At 41.8% G+C, this 23538-nt stretch overlaps 1 long non-coding RNA gene across 1 annotated transcript; it reads right to left on the bottom strand.

Annotated features, from left to right (window-relative positions):
• Nucleotides 1–4143: 4143 nt before the first annotated feature.
• LOC134732337 (uncharacterized) lies at nucleotides 4144–21092 on the bottom strand. The gene is made up of 3 exons (XR_010115381.1): nucleotides 20984–21092; nucleotides 10442–10614; nucleotides 4144–4305 (listed from the first exon to the last, which is right to left on the bottom strand). It is a non-coding gene; the product is annotated as an uncharacterized lncRNA (long non-coding RNA).
• Nucleotides 21093–23538: the final 2446 nt, after the last annotated feature.

Here is a 23538-nt window from a genome sequence, read left to right as displayed (position 1 = left end):
ATACTTTTTGAAGTGAGTACTGTTATAAAATTAACCTCTGGTCATATGCTGAGTCCAAAAGGACCACTAAAGGGAAAATTAGTCTCAGCCAATCATAAAACCTCAACCAAGTTAAATCCCTGAATAACTGTTTAGAATTGAGTAACATAACCAAATCCAGACTGTTAAAAAGCTGAAGATGGCTCTGGTGTAGGCAAACAATAGCTTATTGCCTCCCACCAATTCATGACGGAGTAATTTTGTAAACTGTCACAGCTATAGAGAATATGTTGTTTACCAAGTGTTGATATATCCAAAGCACTTTACTTACTTTGTTCCTCACAATGACCCTTTGAGGAAGTTTCTGTTGTTAACGGCTTTGTGAATATGAAGGAGTAGACAGAAGCCCTGAGAGGTTAAGGCCAGCAGTCACACAGGAAACGTGCAGATCGGAGAGCTACCTGCTGGCCCCGTCACTGGCAAGGCACAGCGCAGCAGTCCACCACTGGAAATGCAAATGCCGAGATCCCTCAGCCACACAGCACTTGGTGCACACACTCATACCTATGTGGCTGTCCCATTAAAGATGCCAGGGGTAGGAGCAAAGGGGAAAGTCTGTTCGGGGCTGCTTTTCACTGAGTAGAATAAAATGAGTACTGTTGTTCAGAGCTGTTTAAAAATTCAGGCCTAAGCTGTTAACAATTAGGTGTCTGATGTGTGCATTTCTATGTGAATATTGTTTCTGTTAGACTCACTGGCTGGCACTGTGTTAGCAAACTTCAGAAAAATATCGTCTTAAGAGACAATTTGGTAACATTGGTCACAATAATTTACATACACTAGGAAAGTAGGAAAAAGGTACCTAGCTTAATACTTTAGGGTTAATATATTTAACAAGCTATACAGTGGCTAGAGTGGCATTTAATGTAAGTCACAATATTTATTACACTAAATGTATATATTCCCTACCCACAATTATGCCTGGTCCTATCAGGGAAAATTCTGTTAACATAGAACACTCATATGCATCAGCTACCTCCTTGAGGGGGCTGCTCTGTGCACAGCAGGCTGTTTAACAGCAACCTGGGCTCTACCCACTGGGTGCCAGTAGCTCCTCCCAGCCTCTAGTAGCAACCAAAAGTGTCTCCACTCATAGCCAAATATCCCCTGCCAGGGTTTGTCATCTCTCATATTTAACTACTGGTATATAGCCAAATATATTAAATGTTTTTAATGCTTTAACATTTCTATTAGAAAATTTACATCTATATTACAGATTGATAGTTTTCCTTCATTTTAAATTCTCTGACATAATAATGTTGGAAGTTTTGTTTGAAAGCTATGACACACTAAAAATCTTCATAAAGATTCACTTTATTCTCAGCATTCAGTGAGATGTCCCTGTGGCAAGATGTTCCAAATATGTTCCAAATTGTTTCTCCCCACATTTCAATGATTTTTCCATAAACTGACTTGGGATCAAAGGTGACAACATAGGTGTGAATTTTCTGATCTAGAAAAATTAGTACCTTCTCTCAGAAAGCTCCCAGATTAGCTACAGTGGGCTGTTTGTGTTGTAATGCAAACAGACCACATATACAATGGCTCAACAAAGCAGGAATTTCTTACTCAAATAAAGCACAAATGGCGGGCTTTAGCATAGAGGTGGGAAGACTTCTGCTCTCTTCAGTGAATTCTTTCGGTCCTAAATCATGGTGGACTTCTCTCACGCGTGGCTCCCAAGGCCACCTTGGGGGTCATCATCTGCACTTCAGTCTGAGGTGCCATGAGAAATCAGGGATGACATTTTTCATTGCCAGGCCTGGAAGTAATGTTCACCACTTGTGTCCATATTCTCCTGGACAGAGCTGTTACGTGAAGCCATCCATAATGATGGGAAGCTGAGAAATGCAGGCTAATTGTGTGTCGGAGAAAAGAGGATGTTTTTGTGGAAACACATAGCTGGTCTCTGACACACAGAATTTCTCCCTTCTATGAGCTGTCTGATGCTTTTTGAGGTATGATTTGTGGCAAAAGGATTTTCCACACTCAACACACTGATAATGTATTTTTCCAGCATACTCTGATGTACAGTGAGGATTGACTTCTGGTAGAGTTTTCCTACACCCTTTACACTCAAATGGTGTCTCACCTGTGTGAGTTCTCTGATGCAGTGTCAGGACTGACTTCTGGTAGAAGTTTTCCCCACATCCACTACATTCACAGGGGGTTTACCTCTTTGTGAGTTCTCTGAGGTATAGTGAGGACTGACTTCAGGGGAAAGATTTTTCCACATGCATTGCATTCAAAGTGTATTTCCCCCGTGTGAGTTGGCTGATATATAGTGAGGACTGACTTTAGGGAAAATGATTTTCCATACTCATTACATTCATAGGGTTTTTATCCTGTGTGAGTTCTCTGACATATAGTGAGTTCTGACTTTTTGTAGAATGTTTTCCTATGTTCATAGGGTTTTCCCCGTGTGAGTTTCTGATGTAAAGTGAAGGCTGGCTTCTGATAGAGTTTCCTACATTCTTTACATTCATGGAATATCTCACATATGTGGGTTTTCTGATGTACAGTGGGGGCTGACTTCTAGGAGAAAGTTTTCTTACATTCTTTACATTCGTGTGGTCTCTCTCCAGAGTGAATTTTCTGATGTACTGTGGGGACTGGCCTCTGTGAGAAAGTTTTTCTACATTCTTTACATTCATATGGTTTCTCACCTGTGTGAGTTTTTTGATGAATCATTAGGTTTGACTTATGGAAAAAGTTTTTCCACACTCATTGCATTCATAGGGTCCCCCCACTGCCCTGGTGAGTTCTCTGATGTACAGTGAGAACTGACTTGCAGTGAAATAAGTTCCCACATTCTTTACATGCATAGGGGTTTTCTCCTGTGTGAGTTCTCTGATGTACAGTGAGGACTGAATTGCAGTGAAACTGTTTCCCACATTCCCTCTATCCATAGGGTTTTCCTGCTGTGTGAGTCCTCTGATATGTAGTGAGTTTTGACTTTGGGTAGCAAGTTTTCCTACATTCTTTACATTCATATGGTTTCTCACCTATGGGAGTAACCTGATATATCCCGAGGTTTGACTTCTTGCTAATGGTTTTCCCACACTAATTACATTCATGGGGGTTTCCCCCGTGAGAGTTCTCTGATGTATGTTGAAGGCTGACTTCTCACGGAAGGTTTTACCACACTTGTTCCATTCATAGGGTTTCCCTCTTGTGTGAATTCTGTGATGGATAACAAGGTGTGACTTCTGGCAAAAGGATTTCCCACACTCATTACATCCATAGAGCTTTTCCCCTGTGTGAATTCTCTCATGGATTTCAGGGCCTGACTATGGCTGAAGGATTTCTCACACTGGCTGCATGCACATTTTTTCCCCTCTATGTGTCCTGTGATGTACTATAAGATCTGATTTTGGCCAGGCGCGGTGGCTCATGCCTGTAATCCCAGCACTTTGGGAGGCCAAGGCAGGCGGATCACAAGGTCAGGAGATCGAGACCATCCTGGCTAACACGGTGAAATCCCATCTCTACAAAAACTACAAAAAATTAGCCGGGCATGGTGGCGGGCACCTGTAAGTCCCAGCTACTCAGGAGGCTGGGGCAGGAGAATGACGTGAACCCAGGAGGTGGAGGTTGCAGTGAGCCAAGATCACGCCACTGCACTCTAGCCTGGGCGACAGAGTGAGACTCCATCTCAAAAAAAAAAAAAAAAAAAGATCTGATTTTCTAACTAGGATTTTCTTACATTCATAGAATTTTTGTCCTGTGTTTTCTGATGTTTAGGGAGGTTAGATATTTTACAGCAAGTTTTGCTCCCAACCTGAGTTTCTGTTGAGCAACAAGAGCTGACTTATCACAGGCTTTCCCAAATTCACCATCCTTACAGAAGGTCTCTCCAATATAAATCCCGTTATGATTACTCCCATGTGTTGAAGGCTTTCCCATGTCCACCGTATCCAAAGTACTGCAGCCTAGTTTGAAAGTTGTGATGCTGATCAAGATACTCACGATGTCTGTGAGATTTCTCAGTTCTATTACAGGCATCGTTTCTCTCCAGCCTGCATCTCATCAGGCTCACTAGGGAGAAGCATGTTTTTAGATAAATTAAACTCCTCAGGCCTCCTTCCTGAATAGTTTCCATTATTTATAATCAAATTTAAAATATCTTTTGAGCTCAAATTAAATGTTTTTTCTAATTCAGCTCTCTCCTTAGTTGATGTAATGCTGTTGCTGATGACAATTTGCCAAAGTGTCCACCGTGACTTTCTTGGCTCCTCTCAACTAGGTCATCAACTATCTGAACATCTGAAATGAGAAAAAAAAAAAACCACATCCATGAACCACACATTAACCATTTCTTATGGGATTCTCATGTAAGGAAAGAGAAGTTATTTCTTGTCCCACTGGTTTTGGTAGTGGTTTTGTAAGTATATGGTTTTCCTTACTACTGACTTAATGTAATGAATCACAGGAATATATTTTCCAATGTTACACTGTGTTTTCCTTCTCTTTTTAACTCATGAAGAAATATTTGCTAATTATACTCACCTCCTGCCTAGCGGTAGTTGTCACCTAAGTGCTTATCACCTGCCATTTGTTTTCTCACTTTTTTTATTTTATTCTGAAAACAACAGCAGGTGTCTCATGCTGGTATTTCTCATTCTTCCGCTTTGATGATGGCAACATTTCCCAGGATCAGCTACTGGCAGGTACAGGGAAAGGCCATTTGTCTGTGTCCTATGACTTAGGGACAGGATTTTCCATCTATGTGTTAGTTTTTACTCTTTCCTGGGAATGGCTATAGGCATTTGGGGGTTTTTCAGATATAAATCGCTTATTCCCTGTGCTAGATAAAAAACACATTCCTGCAACTACCTAATGTAACTACCTTCCTCTGCTTCTCAGAACCATAACAGGTACAGAAAGCTCCAGTCTACCACCCTGGGCACCCGTTCCTTACTACTCTACAGGTTTTGGTTCTGCAGCCTAGGCTGTGCCCATATTAAAAAATGTACTTCTGGCTCCTTGTAAGATAAATTTCCCTGACATTCTTTCTCCATTCCTAGTCCACACACCACTGCTTGAAAATTCACTGCTTCTGAAGGCTTTTATTTTGTGTGCTGGAGTTTGAGTTCTTAGTTTCATAGAAAATATGTCTCCCATACATTTCACATTCTTTTTGTTGTTTCAGAATGATTTCTAGTAATATAAGAGGAAAATGCTAACTTCAAACTCTACTCCCAAACAGAAATCTGAGCTCTTCAATATGAAAGCCTTGATTCTCTTGTCCTTGGCACCCAGAATCTCCTGATTCTCCCCCCAAGTCAAGGACCACTCCTTTGTATGACTCTATGCTGGGTCCTCTTCAGTTTCATGACTTCTGATGGTGTAGTACACAAGGTTGACTCACAGACTTCTCATTTTCTTATCAACTCCCTCAGCGACTTTCTTTATAAGTATTATGTTAAATACCAGTCTTAAGCTACTCATTTCCAAATTTCTATCTCCAATAGTAATGTCCACTCATGAAACTATGTGTTATATTCACCTATTATATGTCAAAATTGAAAAGCATTAACTCAAACTGAATCTATGCTGAAGTAAACACTTAATAATCACTCTGAAACTGCCTTCTCTGATGATTCTTCCTAAATTATCACATCCTGTACTCTTGCTCTCTCTTTCGTACTCTTGTTAAGTATTTCTCGTGTTTCTTAAACTACCCAATTATATCATTGTTTATTTCTCATCACAACAGAAACTCCATGAAGAAGGAGGATTAATGATCACAGTTATAACTACAAAATTACCAATATTTAAAACTTGCTGAATTAAGATATGTTGAAAGAATAAAGTGATGTATGAATACATGTCTCTGAAAAAAGACCCGTCCATGCAAACAGAGGAAAGGAGGGCAACTGAGAATATTGAGAAAATAAAAAGCAAAGGAAGATGTCTAAGAATAGGAAGGCAGGAATTAGGTTTTGAGCAAATATAAGAGACTTTTCAGCAAAATAAAAGGCTCGTTATATGTATGAGAGGTATTCTTGGGTCTATATAATGCATGTGTTTGGTGCATGCAGACTAACTCTTCTCATTTCTAGGACCTGGGTAAAAACTGGTGAAAACAAATTGGCATCTGCTGGGCTTTACTGCTGCAGGTGTCCCTGTCCAGCACATGCCAACTGACCTGAGAGGCTCTGATTTGGGGCTTCCTCTACCCTCCGTGGCTCTGTTCCTTGTGCCAACTCAAAGATCACTTCAGGTTTGGTAATGCAATGCCCTTTTAATTGGAAATAATGTAAGACTTTGTCAAAATGCTAAGTCAGGTCCTTTGAAGAATGGCAACAGCTTGGCTTCAGGAGCTGTGCAATGAAGGAGCCAATTCCAGCCTTTCATTGGAGAGGGGTGACACTCACATTCTTCATGGACTGGAATCTGATTCCTAAATCATAGTAAACTTAGACAGGTTCCTATATTTATCAAGAAGGAATAAAGTGTTGCTCCTTGGAGTTACTGGCAGGTTTCACTCACTCGATGATACGAGGATGCTACAGGTCTTCAGTATCACATCTCTGTACAGGGTCCCCTGAGCATTGTGCAGATGCTGCCACACCTCCTAGGTAAAGTCCACGGCCATATCTTCAAAGGACACCAACCCCTATAATGGCACATTTCTCAAGTCATTGGCTCTGGGCCACACGGTTTTCTGGGAATTCGCCCTTCTGCGTGTGTGTATCTTACGTGTAGGTGTGCTCACTGACAGCCCCCACCAAGCCTCCAGCCACCCACTGCCACTACCAGTGAGCCACCATGCCCGCCAACCCAGCTGTGCTTTCAGATGACCCATCATAGCTGCTCCCTTACTGCACCGGTGGGTGAGACAAGCCAGCCTGCTGAGACTCCCTAAGCCAAAGAAACAGAAGTACTAGTAAACTGTCTGAAACTGCTGTGTTTCAGGGGTGGTTTTTAAAGCAGATTAGATAACAGGAACAGAATTTGGCAGCTGGAATGGGGTGCTGTGGTAATAAGAAGGTAGGACATGCAGCACTGGACCTAAGACTGAGCAGAAGCTGGGCCTCAAGGTGACTATTCATGGAAGCTGGAAGGGTGTCAAGACTCTTGGTGAGGATTGAAGTAGAGTGAGAAAAATCACACTGGAAACTGAAGAAAAAGGCATGCGGGTTACAAACTGGAGGATTGTGGGCAATATGATTGCCTGCCGTGACGTAAAAAATTAAAAGGGAATCTCACTATGTCGAGGTCGGCCTAAGGAGATGAACGGAAAGAATCTGGAAAGAGCTACCGGGTCTTCTCCCTCTGCCTTTGAGAAAATAGAAGAGGATAGAGACAATCTAAACAAGGAAATTCAATCTTCAAACAGAACTTAGGGGAAATGAGCCAGGACTTGCTGGGTTTGAAATAAAAATATTTCTCATCCTCGATTTTTCCCAGCAAAACAGTTAAAGGTAAGAAATGGCTTTATGGCAAAGATAAAACCCAGTGTTTTTGTAAAAATGTGAAAAGTCAAAAATATTTTCAGCATTTTAAGGACCTTAGGGTGTGACAAGAGTGTACCTGGTAACAACAGGGCTTCTAAGGCTGTATTCCCACAGTGGCCTTAGAGAGAAGGGGAGACTGGAGACAGAAAGGCCTGTCTTGGAGTGACTGTGTGTGTGTGTGTGTGTGTGTGTGTGTGTGTGTGTGTGTGGTCGGGGGAGGGTCATTTTGGTCTAATGGATTTTGGTCCACAGGAAGCTTGTGTTTTTCAAAGACATGTTTACACAGAATGATTTTTTGTATCAAAAGTCCAGCGTTCTCATGCCTGTAATCCCAGCACTTTGGGAGGCCGAGGTGGGCAGATCACGAGGTCAGGAGATTGAGACCATCCTGGCTGATACAGTGAAACCCCGTCTCTACTAAAAATACAAAAAATTAGCCAGGTGTGGTGGTGGGCGCCTGTAGTCCCAGCTACTTGGGAGGCTGAGGCAGGAGAATGGCATGAACCCGGGAGGCGGAGCTTGCAGTGAGCCGAGATTGCGCCACTGCACTCCAGCCTGGGTGACAGAGTGAGACTATGCCTCAAAAAAAAAAAAAAGCCCAGCATAAGAAGAAAATGAAAAGGAAGTCACTGGGTTCCCAAATTACAGTAAGCAAAAAATAGGTGGAGAAAATTGGTCAGCAGCAAACCCAGGAATTAAGGAAAAAGAACATGGAGAATGGCAAGAGCCCAGAGCGCAGAGTGAACAGGCACGAAGCATGTTAGGACTGGGTCCTAATCAATGAACTGGAGCAGGTGGAAGGGAGGTGCCCACCATGTTCTCGCTCTGTGCTGGCTGTCTGTGGGGGCGCAGAAGACAGGTCACCAGTACCCGATTTGGATAAGCTTTCAGCCAGTTCCATAGTAGGAAAAGATTTCTGGGGCTCTTCAGAGGGGCACACAAGGGGTATAGTACATTTTGCATGTGGAAGAAATGTAAATTTGTAGCCAGAGGGCAAATGGTTTATTAAAGACTGTTGCAAATCTTACTATTCCTCTTATGATAGTTGAAATCGAATTGCCCTGCACTTGAACTGGCCTGCTTTTTGTGATGAGCCTAGGAGAATGTGTTGGCAGAGATGTTTTGGGAATTCTGAGGGGAGATCATGAAAAGCCTGTCAGCCTCTGCCTGGGCCTCTCGAATACCTGCTGTGGGAGAAGCCAGATAAACCTAGCTACCCCAAGACTGGTAATAAGAAGGTAGGACATGCAGCTACTGCTGGACTGGGAGGAGGTCCAGTCTGGCCACAAGGAGAGGCCTAGGTGCCTCCTCAGTCTCCAGACACGGCTGTCCTTCAAGCTGAGATCAGAGACCACATAAGGCAGACTACACTGCCTTGGTGCAGACCAGAGACTTCAGGAAGCAGCCAATCCACACTGCCTTGTTCAGATTCCTGACCCATGACATTCTCATATGTAATAAGAATAATTTCATGTTAAGCCAGTGTTTTGTAGTACTTTGTTACACAGCAGGTAACTGGAACACTGACTGAAAAAGTTATTAGAGACAATACGTAGCACTTTGGTTTGAAACATAGGGTGCGTTGGTTTGAAAAACAGGGTGTGTGAATACTAGCTTCAGCAGAAATGAATAAAGCACATTTCACTTTTTATGTTAGAACTCTAGACTATAATCATGAATTTAAAATGTTCAGTATTAGATTGAGTATAATCTTTAGAAAAGAAAACATGACAGGTATTTTCAACTACAAACCTACAATTGTATATGAAGAAAACTAGATAGAATCACCAAGATAAATTTATATATGGAAAAGGTACAAATTATGGAAAATCTGTGGTGCATTTTATTCTTTGCATATCTTTGTACTGACCCTTGTCCAAATGCATCCCAGTAACTCCTGAATGATTTTCCCAATGTAATCTGGAGGATGTCACATGTGCTGGCTAAAAGCAAGGTTCACCAGAGACTGAGCCTCGTCACCTAGAAAACACACCCTTAAGGTATTGCCAAGAATCACATTTCAGATGTGACAAACTTACTGATGTTTGTGAGCACCAAATCACAAACCAGCTTCTCCCCCTAAACTGGCACTGTAAACAGACATTAGAATAAAATACAAAGAACAAATAAACATAAGTAGCAGTAGTTGACACTAGATGAGGTAAGACCTCAGAGAGAGGATTCCAGGAGAAATAGGGGTTTGGGTCACTGGCTATAAGGTCATAATACCACATATAAGGGAATAATGGAGAATGTGGTTTTCATGTTGGATTTGTTGGTCTTGGGGTGTCTTTTGGATAGCTACAAAGAAGCATTTAATAGGGAGTTAACGCTGTACTCTAAAGGCTGGGGAATACATCAAAGCTGGAGAGAAACAGGACTGCAAAATCACAGAGGGCTGAGTCAGACAGGGAGAACTGTAGAGTGGGATGGGTGGGAAATGAGATAGTACACTTGTATGAGGTACATTAAGGAGAAGAAAGTAGAAGAATTCAGGGAAAAAGAGAAGAAACGATCAGTGAGCTCATGATAGAAATGAACACAGAATTTTCAGCAGATCATGAACAGTGGTTTCAAATACAGCAAAAGATTCAAGTAAGGCAAAGACTAGACAATAGTCATTGGATTTTACTATAATTTAGGTTATTGGTGAGTTTTAGAAAAAATGAATTAAGACCACATTGTGCTGGGAATATGTGCCGGAAAAAAGAACTTTGAACAGTCTGCTGTCCACCTTGTATATACAGAAGAACTGAGAGAAAGGTATAGATAATTATTTAAGGATCTGTGGTTGACTCAGTCCCCTAGATGTTCCAGGTTTTACTTATGAAATTTGACCTTCCAAAGCTTGTCTAGGACAACATATAAATACCTTATTCTAGAAGTTGTGTTTTAGTGCCAGGGAACCATTTCAACTGCAGAATGTGAAAAGCGTTTACCTTCCAGGTTGGTAGTGAAAAAGTTTCCACCACATCATCTATGTCACTAATGAAGTCAGTGTTTCAGACTCTGGTGCCAGCAAGTCTTCATGACTCATGAGAATGTAGCATGGTCTCTTCTTAGGTTCCATTCAAATCATGCAACAAACGTGACCTTCTTTTTACCATGGCATCTTAAAGATCAGAGACAAATTTGTACTCAATTTAGACAAAAACTCTAAGGTCTTATAATCTGCCCATATTTATAGGTTATTTTTATCTTATTTATTATGTCCATTTCCCTTAAGTTTTGCTTTACTTTTTTCTACTTTTCCATTTTAATTCATATACAATGTAAAAGAAAGTGAGGAATAAATTTAAAAAAAACCTTGACTCACTGGACATTTAATTTTTTGTTGCCCTTGAAAACACATAATAGACATGTTGGGAACAGGCCCCCCAAAATCTGGACATAAACTGGCCCCAAAACTGGCCATAAACAAAATTTCTGCAGCACTGTGACATGTTCATGATGGCCATGACGCCCATGCTGTAAGGTTGTGGGTTTACCGGAATGAGGGCAAGGAACACCTGGCCCACTCAGGGTGGAAAACCACTTAAAGGCGTTCCTAAATCACAAACAATAGCATGAGCGATCTGTGCCTTAAGGACATGCTCCTGCTGCAGATAACTAGCCAAACCCATCCCTTTATTTTGGCCCATCCCTTTGTTTCCTGTAAGGAATACTTTTAGTTAATCTATAATCCATAGAAACAATGCTTATCACTGGCTTGCTGTCAGTAAATATGTGGGTAAATCTCTGTTCGAGGCTGTCAGTTCTGAAGGCTGTGAGACCCCTGATTTCCCACTCCACATCTCTATATTTCTGTGGGTATGTCTTTTAATTCCTCTAGTGCTGCTGGGTTAGGGTCTCCCCGACCGAACTGGTCTTGGCAAGCGGTGCCCATATGTGGGGGCTCAAATCCAGGTTGAAGGGTTGCAGAAGCGATGATTGGAGAATGTGGAACTAAGCTGGAGGGCACTCGAGTACTCTTAAAGCAATCCCCGTGGTGAGTAAGAAGGGGAGCTCGGAAGCATCAGGGTAACAATGGGACAAGTGTGGGCGCTGGTTAGTTCCACTTTGGAACATTTCACACTAATGATGAGGAGGGAGGAGAGTATAATGAAGTAACAGAAGAGGTTACAGAGCAGGTTTGTTTGCCAGCTAAAGCTAAAGAGGCAAAGGAGGGAGAGGTTCATCCCTACCCTTCTGCACCCCCTCATTATTATTTTGAAGAAAAGAGTGGCCTGACCCTCCAGATTTTTCTTTTCCAGAGGACACTGGGTGAAAAGTAGTTGCCCCAGTGACTGTTTGAGCAGCACCTCAAGTGACCACCCTCAGTTCTATTCAGGCAGGAATTCAGCAAGCTAGACGAGAGGGTGATTTAGAGGCTTGGCAATTCCCTGTTAGAATACATCCCCAAGATCAACAGGGAAATATTATAGTTACATTTCAGCCTTTTCCTTTTAAATTACTCAAAGAATTTAAACAAGCTATTAATCAGTATGGACCAGGTTCTCCTTTTGTAATGGGACTGTTAACGTTGCTGTTTCCAGTCAGATGATTCCTACTGACTGGGACGCTCTTACTCAAGCTTGTCTAACTCCTGCTTAGTACTTACAATTTAAAACTTGGTGGGCAGATGAAGCTTCCATTCAGGCTGCTCGCAATGCCCAAGCCCAAAGTCAAATTAATATAACTGCAGACCAGCTTTTGGGGGTTGGCGGCTGGGCTGGTTTAGATGCACAAGTGGTCATGCAGGATGATGCCATAGAACAGCTTAGGGGAGTGTGCATTAGAGCTTGGGAAAAAATCACTTCAGGTGGAGAACAATACCCTTCCTTTAGTGCTGTAAAACAGGGACCAAAAGAACCATATGTGGATTTTATAGCTCGGTTATAGGAGTCCCCTAAAAAGGTGATTGCAGATTTGGCTGCTCAGGATAGAGTGTTGTGGCTATTAGCTTTCAACAATGCTAATCCTGATTGCCAGGCTGCTCTGCAAGCTATTAGAGGGAAAACACATTTAGTTGATTATATCAAGGCCTGTGATGGTATTGGAGGTAATCTGCATAAAGCTACTTTGTTGGCACAGGCAATGGCAGGACTGAGAGTGGATAAAGGAAATAACTCCGTTTCCTGGAGCTTGTTTTAACTGTGGGAAGTGTGGTCATACTAAAAAACAGTGTAGAAAAAATCAGCGAGTTAGGCTGCCAGATAGGGGAAAAAAGAAAAGTGCTAAGCCTGAAATATGTCCAAAATGTAGAAAAGGAAAACATTGGGTTAATCAGTGTCACTCTAAGTTTGATAAAGATGGGAACCCAATTTCAGGAAATGCCATGAAGGGCCCGTCCCGGGCCCCATTCTAAACTGGGGCATTTTCGTCTCAGGCCATTCCCTCACCCCTGTACAATGTCTGTCCCCTGCCACAGCCGGTAGTGCCGCAGTAGATCTATGCTGCACAAAAGCTGTGAGCCTTCTGCCTGGGGAACCCCTGCAAAAGGTCCCAACAGGAGTCTGTGGACCCTTGCCAGCGGGGACGATAGGATTACTTCTAGGCAGGTCTAGTTTAAATTTAAAAGGGGTACAAATACATACAGGAGCCATTGATTCAGGTTACAATGGGGAAATTCAAATTGTTATGTCTACTTCTGTCCCTGGAAAGCAGAGCCAGGAGAGCGCATAGCACAGCTCCTGATTGTGCCGTATGTGGGAATGGGAAAACGTGAAATTAAATGAACAGGATTTGGAAGCACAAATAAACAAGGCTATTGGGTAAATCAAATTACTGATAAATGTCCTACCTGTGAAATAACTATTCAGGGAAAGAAATGTAAAGGTTTGGTAGATACAGGAGAAGGCATTTCAATCATTTCTCTACAGCACTGGCCGTCTGCATGACCAATTCAACCTGCCCAATTTAACATAGTTGGAGTTGGTAAAGCCCCTGAAGTATATCAAAGTAGTTATATTTTGCATTGTGAAGGGTCTGATGGACAATCTGGGACTATTCAACCAATTATAACTTCTGTATCTATAAATTTATGGGGGAGAGATTTATTACAAAAATGGGGAGCACAAGTTCTAATTCCAGAACAATTACATAGCCCTCAAAATCAACATATGATGCATGAAATGGGGTATGTCCCTGGTATGGGACTAGAAAAAAATTTGCAAGTTTTGAAAGAACTGCTTCAAGTGGAAAGACAAACTTCCCGCCAAAGATTAGGATATCATTTTTGATGGCAGCCATTGTTAAGCCTCCAGAACCTATACCTTTAAAATGGTTAACAGATAAGCCAATTTGAATAGAACAATGGCCGCTAAGTAAAGAGAAACTGGAGGCTTTAGAGGACTTAGTTACTGAAGAATTAGAAAATGGGCACATGGCTCCAACATGTCCCCTTGGAATTCTCCAGTTTTCATAATGAATAAAGGATCAGGTAAATGGAGAATGTTAACTGACTTAAGAGCCATCAATTCAGTTATCCAACCTATGGGACCATCACAGCCAGGATTGCCTTCTCCTGCTATAATTCCAAAAAATTGGCCTTTAATAGTCATAAATTTAAAAGACTGTTTCTTTACTATCCCCTTAGCTGAGCAAGATTGTGAACGGTTTGCATTTACAATTCCTGCAGTAAACAGCCTGCAGCCTGCTAAGCATTTTCACTGGAAAGTGTTGCCACAAGGCATGTTCAACAGTCCAACAATTTGCCAGACATATGTAGGGCAAGCAATTGAACCTAGTTGTAAAAAATTTTCACAGTGTTACATTATTCATTATATGGATGATATACTTTGTGCTGCCCCCACTCGAGAAATATTACTCCAATGTTATGATCACTTGCAAAATTCGATTTCTCACACTGGCTTAATTATAGCTTCTGACAAAAATCAGACTAGTACTCCTTACTCCTACTTGGGGACCTTAGTAAATGAAACTACCATTGTGCCACAGAAAGTAAACATACATATGGATCAATTGAAGACATTAAATGACTTTCAAAAATTACTAGGGGACATTAATTGCATACGACCTGCTCTAGGCATTCCTACCTATGCCATGAGTAACCTGTTTTCTATCCTTAGAGGAAATCCTAGTCTCACTAGCCCTTGGCAATTAACAAAGGAGGCTGAGGCAGAGTTACAGTTAATTGAAAAGCAAGTCCATAAAGCTCAAATAAATAGACTAGATCCAGAGAAGACTCTAGATTTGCTAATTTTTTCAACTCAGCGTTCACTTACTGGTGTTATTGTCCAAGAACAGGACTTAGTAGAGTTGCTTTTTCTTCCACATCCTAATTCATGGACTCTAACTCCTTATTTAGATCAAATTGCTACTATGATAGGAAACGGGAGAACTCAGATTGTTAAATTACATGGATATGATCCTGGAAAAATTATTGTCCCTCTCACAAAGGCACAAATACAGCAAGCTTTTATAAATAGTCTTACTTGGCAAACCCATTTAGCTGACTTTGTGGATATTCTCGATAATCATTTTCCTAAAATGAAACTGTTTCAATTTTTGAAATTAACTAATTGGATTCTCCCTAAAATAACTAAATTTAAACCAATTGAAGGTGCTGAGAATGTTTTTACAGATGGGTCTAGTAATGGTAAAGCTTCTTATTCTGGCTCGAAAAGTAAAGTTTTCCAGACGCCCTATACTTCAGCTCAAAAAGTGGAGCTTGTAGCTGTAATTGAGGTATTCACTGCTTTTGATATGCCTATTAATATGATTTCTGATTCTTCATATGTGGTTCATTCCATACAGTTAATTGAAAATGCTCAGTTATGATTTCATACAAATGAACAACTGATGACTTTATTTACCCAATTGCAAACAGCAGTTAGGAGTAGAATGCACCCTTTTTACATCACTCACATTAGGGCTCATACACCTCTTCCAGGACCTTTGACTGAAGGGAATCAAATGACTGATGGCCTAGTTGCTAATGTAATATCTAATGCTGACACTTTCACAATTTAACCCATGTTAATGCCTCTGGTCTCAAATGCAGATACAGCATTACCTGGAAAGAAGCTAAAGCTATTATCCAGCGACGCCCAACTTGCCAAATGGTACATTCCTCATCTTTTATGGGAGGATTGGAACCTAATTCTCTTTGGAAAATGGATGTCACACATGTTCCCTCGTTTGGGAACTAGCTTATGTACATGTGTGGACATCTTTTCTCACTTTGGGCTACATGCCAATCAGGAGAGTCTTCTGCCTGTGTTAAACGTCACCTTTTGCAGTGTTTTGTGGTGATGGGCACTCCAGCTTCTATTAAAACAGATAATGCCCCAGGCTATACTAGCCAAACTCTAGCTACATTTTTCTCTATGTGGAATATTAAACACATTACTGGTATCCCATACAATTCTCAAGGACAAGCTATAGTGGAAAGAATTAATCTCTCCTGAAACAGCAGTTGCAAAAGCGGGGGCCGGGGAGGGGGAATAGAAAATATGGAACACCACAGATACAACTGAATCTAGCATTATTAACTTTAAATTTTTTGAGCCTGCCCAAAGGCCAGATGTTATCAGCGGCTGAACAGCATCTGCAGAAACCAGCTGCAAAGACAGAAGCAGAACAACTGGTTTGGTGGAGAGATCCGATAACAAAAAGTCAGGAAATAGGTAAAATAATAACTCGGGGTAGAGGCTATGCTTGTGTTTCTCCAGGCCAAAATCAACAGCCTATTTGGATACCATCAAGACACCTGAAACCTTATCATGAGTCAGATGCCGAGGCAGAGATTCTGGGAGAAACCCGAGGACCCCCTGGTTGCAGCCATGTTGAGGCTGATGCTAAGGAGGACCCCAACTGTCATGAGCAACACCTGTCTAACACAGCCACCCACCTGGGGACAGATCAAGAAGCTGTCACAGATGGTGGAAGAAAACCTGGGGAAAGCGGGACAACCAGTCACAATGAGTAATTTAATGGTAGCTATGATAGCGGTGATAACCACTGCCATGAGTATTCCTTCAACAAGGGCTCACACAGAGACCAATTATACTTATTGGGCATATTTATCAATCTTGGCTGGCAATAATGCCTGGATGTAATCACTCTATGACACAGTTACACATGCTTTCTGATCTCAATATTTACCTAATAAATCTGCTCCTATAATTGAGGCATACCACCCTCAAAAACCTACTTGTAAACAGAATTGGACCTGGCCAGAAAAAATGAATGTACTTGTTTGGGAAGACTGCATTACAGAACAGGCAGAGGTGCTACGCAACAATTCCTATGGAATCATTATTGATTGGTCCCCTAAGGGGATGTTTAGCTTAAATTGCACCTTTCAGTCTACGTGCCATGGCCACACTGTGTTCAGCTGGTCTGAGCAAAATGGTCAGATGGTATAAATGATAAGAAGTACGGCAAGAGTTCCTATTATCTGGAACCATGGCACCTCAACCTCAAATGATATGGCCTACTCTAGGAGGTTAACATAAGGATCTGTGGAAACTATCAATAGCTCTTAATAAGATCAAAACTTGGGAAAGAATAAAAAAGCATCTAGAAGGACACTCTACAAACTTGTCTTTGGATATTGCAAAATTAAAAGGACAAATATTTAAAGCATCCCAGGCACACCTTACCTTAATGCCAGGAACTGGAATGCTTGAAGGAGCTGCAGAAAGATTAGCAGCTAGTAACCCATTAAAATGGGTAAAAACACTTGGAAGCTCTGTGATTTCAATGATGATTGTGCTTTTAATCTGTGTTGTCTTTGTATAGTCTGCAGTTGCAGATCCTGACTCCTGCAAAAAGTAGCTCATCATGACAAAGCTCCCTTTGCTTTTATTGCTTTGCAGATCAAATAAGGGGGACATGTTGGGAACAGGCCCCCCAAAATCTGGACATAAACTGGCCCCAAAACTGGCCATAAACAAAATCTCTGCAGCACTGTGACATGTTCATGATGGCTATGATGCCCACGCTGTAAGGTTGTGGGTTTACCGGAATGAGGGCAAGGAACACCCGGCCCACCCAGGGCAGAAAACTGCTTAAAGGCATTCCTAAACCACAAACAATAGCATGAGCGATCTGTGCCTTAAGGACATGCTCCTGCTGCAGATAACTAGCCGAACCCATGCCTTTATTTCCGCCCATCCCTTTGTTTCCTGTAAGGAATAGTTTTAGTGAATCTATAATCTATAGAAACAATGCTTATCACTGGCTTGCTGTCAGTAAATATGTGGGTAAATCTCTGTTCGAGGCTGTCAGCTCTGAAGGCTGTGAGACCCCTGATTTCCCACTCCACATCTCTATATTTCTGTGTGTGTGTCTTTAATTCCTCTAGTGCCGCTGGGTTAGGGTCTCCCTGACCGAGCTGGTCTCAGCAAGACAGACTCTGGAAACATGGGTGAGAGAGAAGTAAATGTAGTGGATTAAGGAGAGAACTGGTGTGGCTTGGTTCTAGATTCTTGTGTCCAAAACTCTATACAAATTAGCTGGAAAATGACCTCCCTCCCCAAAAAGAAACAACTACACCAACAAAAACCACAAACAGGAACCTCCTTGGGAGAGATTAGTCCTCTACACATCAAATAAGGGGAAACCAAGATCCATTAAAAATGCATCTGCCAGTACATTAATTGGTTGACATTAGATATATATTTTATTTTGGGTTAATGATAACATACTTTACTAATTTGGCACCAATGAATGTTACCTAAAGATGTAATAATTTAAACCAAAGAAATCAACATTATATCTCCACTAAAATTAATGTCATGGAAATATACTTGGCTGTTTTTGCTATTTTCCTATGAATATGTGGATTCCATGCAGAACTCTACATGATATTTCCACTATCTCTAACACATCTTGCTTTTATATATCTAGATATCATGCAAAGTATGGATCTTGCAAACCAACAGTTTTTTGCCCATGACTATATCAGAAACAAATGTACATAATGTATATTTCTTATGGTGTACTGTTCCAGTAATGTTTCCCAATGACAAGTCTCCCTGTATCCAAGACCTCATGTAATGTGTTCTGATGATGAACTGGGCTTTGCCTTTTGACTTGCGTTGGCCAATGGGACACAGGCAAATGTGATGCAAATATAGATTCAAAAAGTATTTGCCTAATGGTGCTTGCCTTCTTGGACACAGTCAAATTGTGAAGAATCCTGGGGCTACCTGCTGGAGACACAGTGCCTAGCAGAGAGCCAGCACAAATCACAAGACATGTGAGTAAAGCCATCTTAAGCCAACCAGCCTCAGTCAAGGCACCAGGTGACTCAACTGTCACTCGTGATCCAAGCAACACTAACATAGAATATGAACTGCCCAGATGAACCCACCACAAAATACAGATCCATAGAAGCTTGGACAAAGAAAATGGTGGTTGTTTTTTAAGCCACTAAGGTCTGATTACTTTCTTATAAAGCAAATGCTAACTGATACGTCTAAGCCATCAGAACTTGATATATATCTAAGAAAATTATGTGGGGAAGAAAGTTTTAATGTGCATGTCAAACACAACACCACTTTGGAAGCACACATAGAAATTTTGAAAATCACAATGAATGTCAAATGGATGGAATTCAGTGAGATAGGTGGCTGGTGCTAATAGAGACCATGCGAATCATACAAAGCAACTGTTTGCACATCAGAAAGCCATCTATGTTTTAAAGTTTTTACATCATAAAAAAGTCTGTTTACTTTAAAAAACAAAACATAGAGTCTGTTACAAGGGGGCATTGTACTTCATTTTATTAAATTTTAAGAAGCAGGTTTGGAGCAGCAGTATGACAGTTTAATTTTCCCATATTAATGTCAAATAATCTCCCATTTTCATGCAGAATTTATGATTTTTAAGAACATATTACTGACATTAAGTGGGAAACACTTGTGTTTCCTCAAATGAAACTCTTTAAAGTCACGTAATCCATAGAAAGTGTTGGGGATAGAAAAGGATAGAGATGTTTAAGGCAAAATGTTTTAAAGCAATGTTTGTTCTATGCTGATGTCAGTGTTGCAAAAATAATCTCAAAAGTAAACAAACACGGCTGGGCACAGTGGCTCATGCCTGTAATCCTAGCACTATGGGAGGCCGAGGCAGGTGGATCACAAGGTCCAAAGATCGAGACCATCCTGGGTAATACGGTGAAACCTCGTCTCTACTAAAAATACAAAAAATTAGCCGGGCGTGATGGCGAGCGCCTGTAGTCCCAGATACTCAGGAGGCTGAGGCAGGAGAATGCCATGAACCCGGGAGGCAGAGCTTGCAGTGAGCTGAGATCTCACCACTGCACTCCAGCCTGGGTGACAGAGTGAGACTCCATCTCAAAAAAAAAGTAAACAAATGCTTGTTTTGACTTGTGGCAAAATAAGTAACACGAGCCAAAAGGTTGGGACGCCTAACATCTACAGATCAAGTGATCTTGGGCAAGTAAAAAACTTCTCAAATCCAATTGCTCCATCTAACGTAGAAATACCTTGGCAAACTCTTCCTGAACTACCAGGAAGAACTATCAGGACAGAGGGAGCATTAACATATCTGTAGATACCAAATTTGTTGCTAGACTATGTTTAAGACAGCTCAGACACGGTACAATTAAGGGAGATTGAAGGAATGGGATAACTGTTTAGGGAGCACCGTCTACAGTAGGACAGGTCATTCCTCCCTCCCAGATGACACCCTCAAGCCCCTTCTATAAGTAACATTTCCTAGGCCCCTGCCTAGTCTTCTCAAACTCACCTCTCCCTTCTGAAAGTTGGTCTAAACCGTCCAAAAGCACCAGTTGTTAATAGGTATTGAATGAGGTTTTATCAATCAAATCCTGTTCATTCTAGGGAGTAGGATCAATAACTGCTTGGGTCATGCAAAACTAGGATCTATGCCTTTCTGTGATTTTGCTCTGAAGCCCCAGTGAGAGGGTTCAGGCCAGAAGGGTGCTCTTTCAGAGGGGAGTCCTATTCTCTCCTTCCAAGTGTGGAACACCTAATTTATTGCAAAGACAACTGGGCCATCATCCAGCACCCCATCTTCCTTGTGGAACTCGTCCCTGGAAAACAGATCCTGTAGAAACTTCTGTAAACTTCAGCCAGGCGTGCTGGGCAGGCTGCACGGTGCAAGAGGGGCCAGAAACTTCACCTGCTGGAGACGCCAGCAAACCCCGCAAACACGACTGCCTGTCACAAAACTCGGCATGCATAGACTTCGCGATCATCCCTCGAGGACCTGGCTTTTCCCCAGCGGTACCAGGGCGCTGCTGATGCGGGTGGCAGCGGACGTGCTGGGCAGTGGCAAGCTCCTTCACAGCCCCAAGCGCACGACCTGGACGCAGCCTTTTCCTACGGAAGCCACCACACGCCTGGACCCCGGCCCGCACATGCATGTAAGGACGCGCCCTTGAAGGCCACCCACGTTTCCATTCCCACCAAGTAGTGGGATGCCCGTCCCATCTCCCAGGGACCCCCAAGGCCCACAGGCTTCTCTTCCACCGTGGCACCAACCTTTAGAGAAGCCCAATCCAACCCCAGCCTTGCAGGGAGGCGGCACAAGAGCCGCAGGCCCGCAGTTACTGGGAGGAAGATGGCAGCGTGGGTGGGGCGGGGCGGCGCATGCGCAGCAGCCACCGGAAGAGCCCTGTCCGTGGTCCTGGGCTGCGACGTCGTTGGCGGGGAGGGTACGTTTCCCAGAAGACACTGCGGGCCCGTTAGTAACCCGCGCAGGAAGTTTTATTTACCAGCAGTGAGCATGATTACCAAGGAGACCCGGACCTAATAGATTCTGGCTGGCCTCTGTCCACCTGACGGAGACGTGCAATTCTGGTTCTTTCTTAAATCCTAGTCTGACAACAGGAACATTGTGGGAATTGTGGGGAAATTCTGACAACGGGGAACATTGTGGGAATTGTGGGGAAATTCGAATGTGGGCCAGTGAGTCGATAATATTAAGTAATCTCATTTTAAAAAATCTAGTGTAGGTACTGCTGTTATAACCCATGTCTGTTTTTTATGGATGCATTCTAAATAAGGTAAAAAGTCTTAATTTTACTTCAAGTTTGTTAACAGTAAGAAAATAAAATGCTAAGTCTCTTCCAACCCATTAAAGGATGTTCTCACTAAAGTTACTTGGTAACCTTCAATGGGTTGTATTACACAATTGGAAAAAAGCTCTATCGTATATACATAATACAATAGCAGGGTCATAGGGTAGGCACACTTCATAATCCTTGTGCCAATGTACTCTTCCAGAGTCTGATAATTATTTACCCAGAATCTCCCAAGTTCTGTCCATCCATCCAATCTTTATTTGTTGTTTTTTTGTGAGATGGACTTGAGCTTTGCCTTTCTGTCCCGGCTCTTGCCACGTACTAGGCATGGAGTTCTGTATAGGCTTCCTTAGAGCTCCAGCTACCATCAAAATTCCTCTTCAAGCAGGTAGATGTGGGCTTATGTAATGAGCGTTGCTATGGGGTTGAGGGGTGGAAAGAGGATGGGGATGAAATGGAGGTGAAGTTTTGGGGGTGGAGGCATGGAGGGATGAGAGGCTTGCTGCTTGCTAAACCTATCCCTGATTCTCCCTTTTCCAAAGATATGTCCTGCTTTGTTCAAATTTCTGTATCTTTCTGATCCTACAATTGCCGTAGAGACTATTGTGCAGATCTAAGGAACTCAGTCTCGATCCTCCTAGAACCCTGTTGCCTCAGACTTTGGAATTTCTGTGTTCGTTTCTCAGACTGCTGGATCCCAGGCCTCTCTCTTAAACACCTATTGGTGTGATATCTGGGGATCCTTTAAATACAGGATGATTGGAAGGGGTTTGGTGAGGGGAACCAGTGCCTGATATTCTACCATCCAGGATATGGATGGTCATCTTTCTCTTTGCGGGCCTCAGTCTTCCATCCATAAAAATGGAAACAGTAATACACATTTGGTTGTGCAGACCTCGCCCCAAGCCCAACTATAATAATATAAAGGCCAAGAATGCAATCTGCCTCTTACCCCTATGAAGGGAGACTCCTCAGAGCCAAGGAGGGGAGACTAGGCATAATACCTAGGTGTTGCCAACAGTAGCCATGTACTGTAGTTTCTAGTGTTCAAGTTTATACCTCCTTTGTTAAAGATATTCCTAAGTATTTTGCTTTTGGTTCTATTATAACTAGAATTTGTTCCTTAATTTCATTTTGATTGTTCATTTCTTGTGTACAGAAATACAATGGATTTTTGTACATCATCTTGTATCTCATTATATACCTGAACTCATGTATTAGTTGTGATAGTTTTTAGTGAATTCCTTACAGTTTTCCAAACACAGGATCATGTCCTCTGCAAATAAAGCTAGTTGAACTTCTTCCTCTCCAATCTAGATGCCTTTTATTTATTTCTGTTCCCAAATTGTCCTAGTTAGGACCGTCAGTACAACGATGAATAGATGTGGTGAGATTGGATACATTTGTCTTGTTCCTGATCTTAGAACATAAATATACTGGCCTTCACAAATAGTTGTTATTATAGTTGTTATAATTGATCTTAGTTGTGAGTTTTTCACATTCCCTTTATCAGGTTGAGGATGTTCTCCTACATTTCTACTTTGTTGAATGCTTTCATCATGAAAGGCTATTGGATTTTGTCAGATTTACTCTCTGCATCTGTTGAGATGGTCATGTGGTGTTGTCTACTATGATATTGATATGGTGTATTGTTATTAAATGATTTTTGGCTTTTAACCAACCTTATATTCCTGGGATTAATCTAACTTGGTCATGTGGTATGATTATTTCTATATGTTGCTGGATTCTGTTTGCCTATATTTTTTGAAGGATTCTGCATCTATATTCATAAGATACATTGTTCTGAATTTTTGTTTTCTTGTGATACCTTTGTAAGGTTTTGTCATCAAAGTAATACTGCCTCATAGAATAAGTTGGAAAGTATCTCCATTGCTTCTATTTTTTGGAGAGCTTGGGAAGGTCTGTTATTAAATGTTCTCCAAATGTTTGGTAGAATTCACCAGTCAAGGTTCTAGATACAAACTTTCCTAGGTATGTAGTTTTTTTTTTTTT

This window comes from Symphalangus syndactylus, chromosome 2 (genome assembly GCF_028878055.3).
Source record: "Symphalangus syndactylus isolate Jambi chromosome 2, NHGRI_mSymSyn1-v2.1_pri, whole genome shotgun sequence".
Taxonomy (NCBI): domain Eukaryota; kingdom Metazoa; phylum Chordata; class Mammalia; order Primates; family Hylobatidae; genus Symphalangus; species Symphalangus syndactylus.
This window is presented reverse-complemented; position numbering and strand designations above follow the sequence as displayed.